Source organism: Macrotis lagotis, chromosome X (genome assembly GCF_037893015.1).
Source record: "Macrotis lagotis isolate mMagLag1 chromosome X, bilby.v1.9.chrom.fasta, whole genome shotgun sequence".
Lineage (NCBI taxonomy): Eukaryota > Metazoa > Chordata > Mammalia > Peramelemorphia > Peramelidae > Macrotis > Macrotis lagotis.
The window spans coordinates 515,986,584-516,001,041 of record NC_133666.1 but is presented as its reverse complement, the minus strand read 5'-3'; positions in this window follow the sequence as shown (position 1 = coordinate 516,001,041).

Below are 14,458 nucleotides of genomic sequence, written 5' to 3'. Positions count from 1 at the left end.
AATGGGAAAATTCCCATAAGTCACAGGAAAAGGATGCTTGACTTTTCAGAACACAATTGACAGAACTTTTGCAACCTATTCCTCACTCTTCCTTGAATGAGAACAATAAGAAGAGAGCTCTTTATCAAATGTGTGCCCCAGCTACAGAGAGAATGAACCTTTCCAAACTTCTTCAGCTTAGAGATGAATAGAAGATTATTTAAGAGTGTCACCATTCAATGGTGACAAGATCAAACTACTCAGTGTCACCCCCCAAGTAGAAGGAGAGGTGGAAATAAATTGTGAACTGGCTTGTTCTGTGAATGATCTTTACTAAAAAATTATTTGTTAGGATCAAAGCCTATGAAATTTAATGTTGCATAATGATAATGACCAAACCTGCCCCAGGAGAAGAGATAAGAAAATGTACATTCCTCCTTTCTTTATATAAGAATGGAACTAATACTATGACTTGTTGGAACAGGAAGACTTTTCCTCATTGTTTTACTTTTTTTATTTTTGTTAACTAAGTGTCACCTATGGAGCAGGCAAGCTAGCCTTGAAGCAGCAAGGGATACTGTGAGACACCCAGGAAGCTGCATGTTCAAGTGAAAAAGCAACTTCATTTTAGAGTAGAAATATGCTTACAAAACATGAGAAAAAACAATCACCACAATCTCTGCAAACACTAATTGAGACAACTCAAGACTCAAGTCTAAGAGTAGGATGGCTATGTACCCTAGACTTTATTTCCAGCCTGACCATTGCAGTTGTTGTAGTGGTGGGGAACGACTCCATGGAAAAGGAGTCCATTATCATCAACTGGTGACCTACTGACACAAAAAAACAGGAGTTTAAATAATAGTAGCACCCCTAAACTGGTTCTTATAACTATCATTCAGGAACACAATTCCTGTGGAGATGTTACTTGGCTCCTACACCTGCTTTTATAGGTGCTGCCAGGATCACTTTCTCAGCAAACATAGTTACTGAATTTGTAAAAGAAATTATATTGCCCCAAAGTCTTTGGTACTGTCAGATTTTTAACATCAAAACTAATATAGTATTATCAGTGGAAATAACATTAAAGGAGATACATTGCCTTCTGATTTTCTTTCAACCCCTATGGACTATGGCATTTTTCCATTTGATTTGTGAATGAAATATGAACTTTCTGGATAATTAGAGACTGTCTGTATCCCTAGTTCTCATCAAAGTGCTTTGCATCTAGTAAATGCTTAATAAATCCTTTTTTCAGTCATTCATTAATTTATTCAAGGGAAGGCCTCTGGATAGGTTAGAGAATTGATTATATTCACAAATAAAGTTACTATAAAAACAGAAGAAACCAGTAAACCAATAAAAAGATTTTTAAAAAATTCTGAAATAAAAATGATGGCAATAATTATCACTAGTAGGCTGACCATTTGGTGATGAATTCTTTGTCCATGGCAATCCATGAAGCAATTAGAAATATAAAATGACTCATAGTCATAGCTGCTAATTTGCTTCCATAGTAATGATGGCAGAATTGTTGAACGGGACCCTCCAGTTATTAGGCCATGTACAATCATTCATTTATATTTCAGCACTCTAAATATTAGGTATTTGTTTAACATTAGCAGTGACAAGCTAAAAGAGAAACCAAAGAACATCTTTAAGTTACATTTTTAATATGAATAGAACCAGAGCTGTTCATAACAGGAAAATGGAAGAACAGCTCTCAGATACTTCTGATAGAAGCAAAATAGAATTGGAAGAGTCTGTTTCACAGTGTTATCAAAAGGCAGCAGGAAATATGATACATGGAACATTTACTCAATCATCTTGCAGTGCTTATGAAGATTCTGTGAAGAAGTGAGCAATATTCTCCAGACTATATCAACTTATAACCTGAAGCTTGTTGACTTCGAATGCAAAGATGGGAACAAGGGAAGGTGTAAAAAGTTGAAAAAAATATGATTAGGGATCAAGAAAAGAAATGGACCAAAGTAAACTTTGTTATTTCAAATGAACATTTTCTTCAAGAAGATGTATGCCTCTCAATTGGGGAATGGCTGAACATATAATCTATGATTGTGAAGAATACTACTATACTATAAGAAATGATGAGCTTAATGATTTTTGAAAAAAAAAAACATGGAAAGACCTGTACAAAAACAATGAAGAGCAAAATGAACAGAACCAAGAGAGCATTGTCTATGGTAACAGAAATTTTATTTTAAGAATGACTTTGGGACTTGTGGTATCAAAATAGGCAGAATGAGGAAAGAATCTTCTGAAGCCCTCTCAAATTTCAGTCCAAACAACAACAAAAAAACACCTAAGGACTGATCTAGGAACAAGGAAGTAGCTTACCAGCATGGCAGGAAAGGTGTGTTTCCCTGGGGTGGGAGAGGAGCAAGGTGCTAGTGCAGCAGCAGCAGCAGCAGCAGCAGCAGCAGCAGAATAGGCGGGCCTGCAGCAAGGACCCAAGCCTGGAATAGTGAGGCTTCACCCTACTGAAAACCAGCAGATCCCCTAGGAAAATGAGTCAACACATCACAACAAGACCCCAACTCAGTGATACCACTCTCAGCACAAACCACCAATAAGGCCTTACCCACTGCTGATCAGTAATAAAGCTTAGTCTTGGAGCTGGTCAACAGCAAGACCTCACCCTTGGGGCAGAAAGATCCTGTTTCCATAATTAACCAGATGCAGAGCCCTACCCCTACAGCAGACAGCAATAAAATCTCTCCTCCAGGGTCAGCCATCAGACAGACTTTGTTACTATAGCAATCCAGTAGGAAGGCCTCACCCTTGGATCAAGTCAACACCTAAACCCCCCAGTATAGGAGAGGTCAACAGAGAGGCTCCACCCCCCCCCATCTCCCCCCCACCCAGGCCCTAGTAGAAACCAGAAGAGAAACTTACTATCCAGTGAAAACAAACAGCTAAGCCTTGAAATCCAGCCCAAATCCCACTACAAAATGTCTGGAACAGTGTGGGACCAGAGTCCAACTAACATAAAAACATCAAATCACAAAAAGGCAGTAAAAATCAGCAAAAGACAAAAAAAAACCCTAAATTATAAAAAGTTGCCAAGGTTTTAGGAAAGATCAAGGCTGGCTGGCTACATGTGACACCTCAAAGAGAAAAAAAAAGAATATGGGAGCTAAGATGGCAGCAGGAGAACAGCCTTTCCTAGGAGCTCTCTTCAAAACATTTCAAAAACCTTAAAATTATGATTAAATAAATTTTCGAGAGACAGAACCCACAGAAAGATCCAGTGAGGCAATTCTCCAGTCCAAGGTAACCTGGAAAATCATGGGAAGGCTTTGTTCCCTGTGGTTGGAGAGGATGACAGCATGCTGGAGCAAAGGAGCTCCAGCCTTCTGAGAACAGCCCAGAGGGTCCATGGATCCCTGGGAGACCCAGCTCCTGGCAGCAGAAGCAGTTTCCTGACCAGCCAACCCAGGAGCATCAAACAAAACTTGGAAGATCAACAGGGAAACCTCTGCCAGAGTGAGCATGAGGCCCAGGCCCTCCTCAGCACAACTGTGGTCCTCAGTGTAGCCCAGATCCCAGGAAACAGAAGAAGGCCCTAGCCACCCAGCAGCTGATTCTGTAGCACTCAGCCCATGGAAGGTAAGGGAGTAGGGGGAGACTGTTGAGGTCTCTCCTCTGTCCCTAGGACAGGATGCTGGGGTTTTGTCCATATTCAGACCCTGATTACCCATACTGGCCCCCATACTGTCATAGGGCAAGGATCCTCCTCACAGCTCCGGGTCAGAGGGTTATGCTTATGGTTATCCACAGAACAGAGCACAGGCAGAAGAGCAGTCAGAGCCTCTCATAAAACCTTGAAGGAACTGAGGCTCTTGTGGGGGTGTCCCAATAATACTCAAAAGTCAGGAATCACCCCCAAACCAGGGCACAGTCTGGGGAAATGAGTAAACAGAAAAAAAGGAACCTGCACATAGATAATTACTTTGGTCCCATGGAGGATCAAAATACACACTCAGAAGATGACAAAGTCCAAGCTTCTTCATCTAAAGACCCCAAGAAATATAGAAGTTGGGCTCAGGCCATGATAGAGCTCAAAAAGATTTTGAAAAAATCAAGTAAGGGAGGTAGAGGAAAAATTGGGAAGGGAAGTGAGAGAGATACAGGAAAAATATGAAAACCAAGTCAGCACCTTGGTGAAGGAGATCCAAAAAATGCTGAAGAAAATAATATGTTAAAAACCAGTTTAGGTCAAATGAATAAAACAATCCAAAAGGTTAACGAGAAGAATGCCTTAAAAACCAGAATTGGCCAAATGTAAAAGGATATTTAGGAAAGCTCTCTGAGGAAAATAAATCCTTCAAATGTAGAATGGAGCTAAAGGAAGTCAATGACTTTGTGAGGAATCAAGACACAATAATTCAACACCAAAAGAATGAAAAACTAGAAGAAAATGTGAATTATCTCACTGAAAAAAAACAACTGATTGAAAATAGATACAGGAGAGACAATTTAAAAATTATTGGACTATTTGAAAGTCATGATCAGGACAAGAGCCTTGATTTCATTTTTAAAGAATTTCTAGAGGAAAATTTCCCTGATATCCTAGAAGCAGAGGGTAAAATAGAAATTGAGAGAATCTACCAATCTCCTCCTGAAAGAAATCCAAAAAAATCTACAGGAATATTATAACCAAGTTTCAGAACTTGTCAAAGAGAAAATATTACAAGCAGCCAGAAGGAAACAATTCAGATATCATAGAACTACAGTCAAGATCACACAGGACTTAGCAACATCCACATTAAGGTCTTGTAAGACTTAGAATATAATACTTCAGATGGCAAAAGAGCTTGAATGCAACTTAGAATCAACTACCCAGCAAAATTTAACATCCTCTTTTAGGGGAAAAGATGGACTTTCAATGATACAGAGGAATTTCAAATGTTGCTGTTGAAACAACCAGAGCTGAACGGAAAGTTTTATCTTCAAGTACAGGACTCAGGTGAAGCATAGAAAGGATGGACAAGAAGGATAAATTATGAGGGATTTAATGATGAACTGTGTATATTTGATGATACTCATATGAACCTTCTCATTTATTAGAACAGTTAGAAGGAGCATATATAAAGAAGGCATAGGAGGGAGCTGAATTTCAAAGTATAATATATTGTAAAAATGGAGTCAATGCATGAAAGGGAAATGTACTGGGAGAAAGAGAAAGGAGGTAGAATAGGTTAATTTATTTCAGTAAAAGTGTCCAGAAATAGCTTTTGCAATTGTATGGAAGTGGGGGGAAGGCAAGGGGGAATGAGGGAGCCTTCATGCTCATCAGAAATGGCTTAGAGATGAAACATCATACATATTCAATAGGTATAGAAATTTAGAAGAAAAAGGAGAGAAAGGGGACAGGAGGAGGGAGGGGGGATGTAGGTGATAAAGGAGAGGGTAGATCATGGGAGAGGTTAGTCAGATATAACACATTTTCTTTTCTCCTTTTGGTAAAGTGGTGGGGAAAATGTATTTATTTTTTTTAGGATTTTTCAAGGCAAATAGGGTTAAGTGGCTTGCCCAAGGCCACACAGCTAGGTAATTATTAAGTGTCTGAGGCCGGATTTGAACTCAGGTACTCCTGACTCTAGGGCCAGCGCTCTATTCACTGCGCCACCTAGCCGCCCCTGCATGGGAAAATTTATTGAGGAAAATAACTAAAAAATAAAATTCACCAAATGGAAAAGGAAGCACAAAAGCTCACTGCAGAAAATAATTAATCTTTTTTACAATTAAAAAAAAATTTCCCTGGTTATATGCAAAAACAAGTTTTCAACAACCATGTCCAAAACCTTGAGTTCCAAATTGTCTCCCTTCTTTTTACCCTACTCACCCTCATTGAGAAACCAAGTTACTTGATATAGGTTAAAAATGTGAAGAAATGAAAAACATTACTACAATAGTCATGTTGTAAAAGTAAACATAACCACTCCCCCCCCCCAAAAGAAAGATACTTCAAGAAAAATAAAGTGAATAAAAAAAGTATGTTTCAATCTATATTCTTGTAACGTCAGCTAACTTTGAAATGGACTTTATCATAAATCCTTCAGAATTCTCTTGGGTACAATGTTGCTAAGAAAAGGTAAGTTATTCATAGCTGATCATCCAGCAATATTATTTTGTGTACAATACAGGTCCCATTGAAACTGCTTATGTAGGTATTTTACTGAAAGCATACTGTTCATCATTTTCTATAATATAACAGCATTTCACCTCAATCATGTTCCATAATTTGTTCAACCATTCCCAACCAATCTCCAATACTCTCAAACTCAAACTCCCCACCATCATAAAAGGACTTCTATAAATATTCCTATTCATATAGGTTATTGTCTTCCTGTTTTTTATCTCTTCTGGAATAGACTTAGCAGTGGCATTGCTAAACCATAGGGTAGGCATGGTTTTATAGCCCCTTGGGCAAAGTTCCAAATTGTTCCACAGAATTGTTGAATCATTTCATAACTCCTCCAGCAGTGCACCAATATCTCAATTTCCCTACATTCCTTCCAATATTTGTCATTTCCTTTCTATAAGCCAATTCAATAAGTACTGCTTCAACATGCTTTTCTCCTATCAATAATGTGTTAGGACATTTTAAAATTATTTAAATAGATTGCATTGATAACCTCATCTGAAAACAGTTTACGTGTCTTGATCATTTATTAATTGGGGAATGGTTTTTATTTTTTACAAATATGACTCAGTTCTCTGTGTTTGAGAAATGAAGTCTATCAGAGAAACTTGTCTTAACATTTCCCCCCACAGTTACTATTGCTAACTGTATTTCCCTCCATCCTATTCTCCCCAGGCCCATTTATTCTATTCTGTTTCTCTCCTTTCACCCTGTCCTTCCTCAAAAGTGTTTTGTATCTGACTATCCCTTCCCTCCCTTCTATCACCTATACCCTACCCCCTTTCTCCTATCCCTTTCATCTCCTATTTTCCTCCAAGGTAAGATAAATTTCCATAACCAATTGAATGTGCATGTTATTTCCTCTCTGAGCAAAACTCCTATGAGAGTAAGGTTCCCTTACTCTCTCTCTCTCACCTCCCCCCCCTTCCACTCCACTGAAAAAGCTTTTTCTTTCATTTTTTTATGACTAACTTATCAAATTCAACCTCTATTTTACCTTTCTCCCTCTCTTACTTATAAACTCCCTCTTTTAATATATTATTGTTACTATATTAAACCTTTAAATTCAACTCCCACCTGTGTCTTATCTATATATGTCCCTTCTCACTGCCCTAATAAATGAGAAAGTTCATATGAGTTATCAATATCATCTTTCCTTGCAGTAATATAAAGTCCCTTATGATTTGCCTTTACTCTTTATGTTTTTTATACTTCACTTGTAATTGAAGTCTTGTATTTGAAGATCAAATTTTCTGTTCAGTCCTGGTCGCTTCTTCATGAAAGTTTCAAAGTCCCCTAATTTCATTGAATGTTCATCTTTTCCCTAGAAAGAGTATGTTCAGTTTTGCTAGGTAGTGAATTTTGGTTGTAACCCAAGTTCTTTTGCCTTCTAGAATATCATATTCCAAGCCCTACAATCCCTTAATGTAGAATCCTCTAAATCTTGTGTTATCCTGACTGTAACTCCATGATATTTGAATTTTTTCTTTCTGTGTGCTTGCAATATTTTCTTCTTGGGAGTTCTGAAATCCTGCTATAATGTTCCCGGAAATTTTAATTTGGAATCTCCTTCAGGAGGTGATCAATGGATTCTTTCAATTTCTATTTTACTTTCGCTTCTAAAATATCAAGGCAATTTTCCTTTATAATTCTTGGAAAATGTCATCTATGCTCTTTTTTTTTTTTGGTCATGAATATTTGGTCATGATAATTTTTAAATGATCTCTCCTGGATCTGCTTTCCAGATTAGTTGTTTTTCCATTGGTATATTTCACATTTTCTTCTAGTTTTTCATTTTTTTTGGTTTTGTTTTGTTGTTCTTGATTTCTCATGAAGTCATCACTTCCCTTTCCTCCATTCTATATTTTAAGGACTTATTTTCTTCAGTTAGCTTTTGTATCTTCTTTTCCATATGGCCAGTTCTACTTTTTAAGGTGTTCTTCTCATTAACCTTTTGAACCACTTTTTCTGTTTGTCCCAGTTTGGATTTTAAGATGTTATTTTCTTCAGTATTTTTTTATATCTCCAACATCAAGCTCCTGGCTGAGTTTTCAAGATTTTTCACCTTGATCTCATTTCTCTTCCCAATTTTTCTTCTACTTTCCTTACTTTATTTTCAAAATATTTTTGAGCTCTCCCATGGCCTGAAACCAATTCATATTGTTATTGGAGGCTTTGGATTAAGAAACTTTGACTTTATCTTCTTCTGAGTATGTATTTTGATCTCCCATATGATCAAAGTAATTGTCTATGATCAATTTTTTTTTCTTCTGTTGTTTGTTCATTTACTTATCCTATGACTTGATTTAAACTCCATATTAAAGTGGAGTTCTGCTTCCAGGGTGGAGGATACACTGTCCCAAGCTTTTGAGATTTTTGCACCTGTTTTCAGAGATACTCCCAGGGACCTACAAATTCTCAATTCCTTGAGGATCTTATGAGAGGTCCTGACTGCTCTCCTGACCAGTGCTCTGGTCTGTGGGTGACTATAAGCTCTCCTTTTACCTTGGAACTATGAAAAGGGTCCCTGCTATGCTACAAGCAGAAAGCTCTGCTGTCCTATTCTTTTCCTAAGGCTGGAGCCCTAGAATTTGACCCAAATCTGTGTATGGGCAAAGCAAGAAAGTCCAGCCTCAGTGATAGAAAAGAGACCCCTGCAATCTCCCCTGACCCACCTACCATTTGTGAGTTAAGAATTATGAAAGTAGCTGCTGCTGCTGATTCAGGGGTTGCTGGTGTCTGCTTCTGGTCCACTGGGGTTGGGCCTGCACTAATGAAGCCTGAGCTGGACTATGTTCCATTCTCACTATGGTCTGGCAGAGTTTTCCTGTTGACTTTCCAAATTGTCCTTCGTACTCCCTAGGTTGATAGGTCTGGAACCACCACCACCACTGCCACTGACCCAGATGCTCTGCAGTTGGTTCCTGGATGATTGGGCAGGTTTGCACTGACATAACCTGAGTCCTTTCTAACTCCGATGCAACAGACCTTTTCCATAGCTATTCCAAGTTGTCTTGGGCTGGAAAATTGTTTCATTCAGTCTTTTTGTGAGTTCAGACACTATATAATTTGTTTATATTCATTATTTAAAGGTATTTAGAGTGGTTTGGGGGAGAGCTCGGGTGAGTCCCTCCCTTTCCTTTGTCATCTTGGCTCTACTTTTAGAAAATAATTCTTTACAAATTAGAATTGAGAAAGTAGAAGCTAATAACTCTATGAGACATCATGGTATGATAAAACAAAATCAAAAAAGGAAAAACAAATAGAAGAAAATGTGAAATCTCACTGAAAAAACAATTCACCTAGAAAATAAATCCAAGAGACACAACAGAAATTGAAAGAATCCACTGATCATTGTCTGAAAGAGACCCTAAAATGAAAACTCTCAGTAATATCAGAGCCAAATTCCAGAACTCCCAGATCAAGGGAAAAGTAAAATAAGAAGTAAAAAAAAAGCAATTCAAATATCCTTAAGCAACAGTCAAGATTGCATAGGATATAGTCGCTTTCACTTTAAAGTACTAGAGAACATGGGATATGATATACTGGAAGGTAAAGAGTTTGAATTACAACAAAGAATCATCCACCCAACAAAACTGAATATAAGTTTTCAGGGAAAAATTGGATATTTGATGAAATAGAGCACTTTCAAACATATCTAATTAAAAGACCAGAGCTGAATAAAAAATTTGAACTCCAAATACAAAGACTCAAGGGAAACATAAAAAGATAAATAAGAAACAAGAGAATGTTAAACTGTTTATATTTCTATTTGGCAATATAATATTTGTAACTTAAATTACTATAAGAGCAGTTAGAAGGAATATATAGAATGTGGATAGAAGGTGACTTTGATGTGATAATACCCTAAAAAAACAGAATGAAGGGGAATGAAAGAAAACTATACTGAAAATAGAAATATAATGGTGGAATGGTATAAATTAGCCCACATAAAAGAGGCATAAAAGAGTTATTATTATTATGTAGGAGAAGATTAGGGGAGGGCAAAACTTAAGCTTTACTCTCAGAAAAATTGGTTCAAAAAGGGAATAATATACACACTCAGTTGAATATAGAAATCTGTCATCCTATAAGGAAATATAAAGGGATGAGAGGATAATGGAAGGGGAAGGGGAGCTTGATAAAAGAGAGACATTGATCAGAAGTAAAACACTTGTGAGGAGGAAAACAAGTGGGGTATAAGAGAAGGGAATAAAGAAGGGGAAAATAGCATGTAGGGAAATACAGTTAATTATAAATATGAATTGGATGAACTCATCCAAAAAAATGGAAGCAGATAAGAGAATGAATTAAAACAGGATCCTACAAAATATTGTTTACAAGAAATACATTTGAAGCAGAAAAATACACAAAGGGTAAAGGTAAGAGGATGAAATAAAATTTATTATGCTTCAGCTGAAGTAAATAAAAATAGGATCAGCAATCATGATTTCAGACAAACAAAAGCTAAAAATAGATCTAATTAAAAGAGACAAGGAAGGAAACTATAACTTGATGAAAAGTGCAATAGACCATAAAGTCATATCAATACAAAAATCTATATTTACCAAATGGCATATAGCATTTAAAGTTTTGAAGTTAAATGAGTTAGAGGAGGAATTAGATAATAAAACTATACTAATTGGGGACCTCAAATTTCCCCTCTCAGAACTAGATAAATTTAATCAAAAAATTAACAAGAAAGAGATAAAAGAGGGGAATAAAATTCTGGAAAAGTTAGATATGAAGGATATCTGGAGAAAATTGAATGGGGATAGAAAAGAATTTATCATTTCTTAGCAGAACATGGCATCTATACAAAAATTGAAAATATAGTAGTATATTAAAAAACCTCAAAAACAAATGTAAAAAACAAATGTTTCTTATTTATCTTTTTTATGTTTCCCTTGAGTCTTGTATTTGGAGGTCAAATAAATTCCTTTACTAAATAGTAAAGGTATTCTTTTCAGGTCACAATGCAATGAAAATTACTTTCAATAATGGACAACATAGAGATTGAAAATTTTTTGGAAATTAAATAATCTAACTCTAAAAAATAAATGGTCATAGAACAAGTCATACAAACAATATATATATGTATATATATACATATATATATATACACATATATATAGTATGAGTATATAACACAGTACCATTTCCACACTTTAAACTCCCGCCTCCAGAAAACAGTTTTTTCTTTGACTACTTCTATGATCTATTGAAATCTCCTAACTTTAGTTCTAGAAGTTTATATTGATACTCTCTAATAAACATTGTATTTCTATGTGGCACTGTGTATCTATGTGGCATAATGGACTTGGAATCAGAAAAACTCATCTTCCTGAGTTGAAATCTAGCCTCAAACACTTTACTAGTTGTATGACCCTGGACAAGTCACAACTGTGTTTGTCTCAGTTCCTCATCTGTAAAATGAACAAGAGAAGGAAGTGATAAATGATTCCAATATATATGCCAAGAAAACCCCAAATTAGGTCATAAAGAGTCAGACATGACTTAAAAATGACTGAATAATAACAATCACCAGCCTGTAGTTCTTGGCAGGGATGGTCTTTCCTGGACCAATGTTGTTATCTCTTTCAGTTCCAGAATAGAACAACTAGAACCCAGAGTGGTGAAAGATAGTTGAAACCTATCTCTTTTCTACTTTTCATCATTTGGAAGGATACACTGACTATCAATTAGTGTGTAAAGTTCTGTTTTCATTTCTTAAAATCTTGGTTTGAGGATTTCTTTTCGAATATTTCTTATGAGATCTCTGAACTTTTAACTTTAGTTGAAAAGGATTTCTGGGAAGCATCTGAAGGAAGAAGAAACTTGGAACAAGTGGCTGCAGATAAATCTCAGGAAACATAATTGGCCCAAAAGCTGCTATTGTTTTATAATTATTCCTAGTATAAGAATTGTTAGATTGTGGGAGCCAAAGTTAATTTCATGCCAAGCAGCAGATTAGGATTAATATTCTTAATGAATTTTATTATACCCCTTTAAAAAGATATAATATCAAAGAGAATTGCTTTCAGGAAATTACAAAGTTCTTTTACTGATCCCAAACTTCCCATGAAAGAAAAAGACCATCTTTTCAATACTAACATTTTCCTGTTATTGCTATTTGTCAGAGAGACATGGAATGGCACTTTTAGTTCTAGAAAGCTAAATCTGAGTCATTACATATAGGATAATGGAAAGAAAGGCACATGGATGGGAATCACATAGGATGGCTTGAGATTTGTTTGTCTCCCAGGAGTTGATTCTCAAATCAATGAGATCACAGGTCCATTTAAATCTCATGCTCAGAACCAGTACCAGGAAGTGGGGAGGAATTTGTCAAAGTTCATGCATAACAAAATAGCGTCTTGATTTGTTTTGTTTCGAAGAGACAAAAATTTGAAACTTTTGACTTATTTGCTTTTTTTATCTTTGCATTGCTGCTTATCTTAAAGTTTTGCCTATGTCTCCATTTTTATACTATAATCTTATGACTTATATTCCTATCCCTTTTCTACCCATTCCATAAGCCTTCCCTTGTGAAAAAAAAAAAAAAAACACTGCCTAAAACCCTATTCAACAAAGAAATAAAATTATATAGGGAACCTCAGTTCTGGATTATGGCCAAGTAAGGGAGAGATAGAGATATAGAGGAAGAGGCAGGGAATTGAAGAGAGACAGACTAAAAGAGAAAAAGGCAAAGACAAACGGGAGAAGCTAGGGGAGGCTGGGTCGCACAGTGAATAGAGCACTGGCCCTGGAGTCAGGAGTACCTGAGTTCAAATCTAGCCTCAGACACTTCATCATTACCTAGCTGTGTGGCCTTGGGCAAGTCACTTAACCCCATTGCCTTGCAAAAAAAAAAAACCTAAATAAAAAAGGGAGAAGCTGAAAGATAACCATGTCCATATGAGTATAGTTAAGCAAAATAAGTCCCCATATTCGTCATGTCCACAAATATAGGTCTCATTCTGTATTTTAGTCCACCACTTCTCTATCAAAAGATGATCCCCCGAGGGATGGGAGAGAGAAAAAATGCTTCATGGTTTTAAAAAAAAATCAAAATAATAAGAATTGTGTCTATAATGATAGAGAGGTAGAAACACATATTGACCCATAAGCACATTAAAAAAAATGTTTTTACAGAAAATGAATAGTAAAAAACACAAGAAAAAGAAACCTACAGAAATAGGCTTCAACAGAGACACACACACATAGACACACCCAAGTTAGCACAGACATAACTGTCTATAAAAGTGGACATACCCATAGGGACACAAGTCATACACAGAGAAATAAACTTTGCTCCCTTACTTTTCCTATTTTGTGTCCTCTGGCAATATGACTAAAGTCATGCTGCCTTTTGTAGCCATAGGCACAAATTAAATTTCCATATTGACTCAAATAAAAAAATAATTTTTTAAATATATAAAAACAACTTTTAAGAAAAATTTAAATGTTAGAAGCATTAATGGAGCAGTAGTCCCCTATGTGCCTACATTTGATTTCTTAGCATCTAGGGTTATTCTATCATAGCCATTATTACAAGTCTCAAAAACCATGGATAGTCAATTAACATTTATTATGTTTGTTGACTGACTAGTAGATAGCTCTAGGAAAAAAAAACTCTAGGAAATGAAATAGAAATGCCTAGCGGAAAGAGTAAGAACATAAGGGCATTCATATTTGTTTTAAAAATTAGTTGGTTTATGTATTTAAATGCCTTTTCTGACCATTCAAAAAATACACAAGAAAAGTTCTGAACTTAAATTCTGTAGCAGGTTGCTAGATTATATAAAAAGAGAGGTTGTTATCTCCTGATCTTATCAGAATGGTTACTCCTATCACTTTCTACTATTTCAGTTCTTCCACATTGATGTGAACCTTTTTTCCATGACTTTCCAAAGTTATTTGAACAGTTGTCATTGCATCCTCCTCCCCGCTTCCTCCTCCTCCTCCTCCTCCTCCTCCTCCTCCTTCTTCTTCCAATCTAAACAAAAGAGAAAACATGTAAAAAATAAATGGAAAGAATATATAGAAGATGGTAGGGATCTGTGTATGCATATATGGGAGATCAGAAGTTGGAGTAGAAGGAGAAAGCACTCCCGGCATGGGGTACAACCAGAGAAAATGCCTGGAGTCAAGAGATGGAGTGTCTTGTTCATTTAACAATTGAAGGCCAGTGGCATTTGGATCAAAGTGTGTGGAGGAGAGTAAGATATAAGAAGACCAGAAATAAAGGTAGCTAGGTGAAGCAGTGGATAGAGCAGTGAGTGCTTCAGACTTCATATACTTGATATT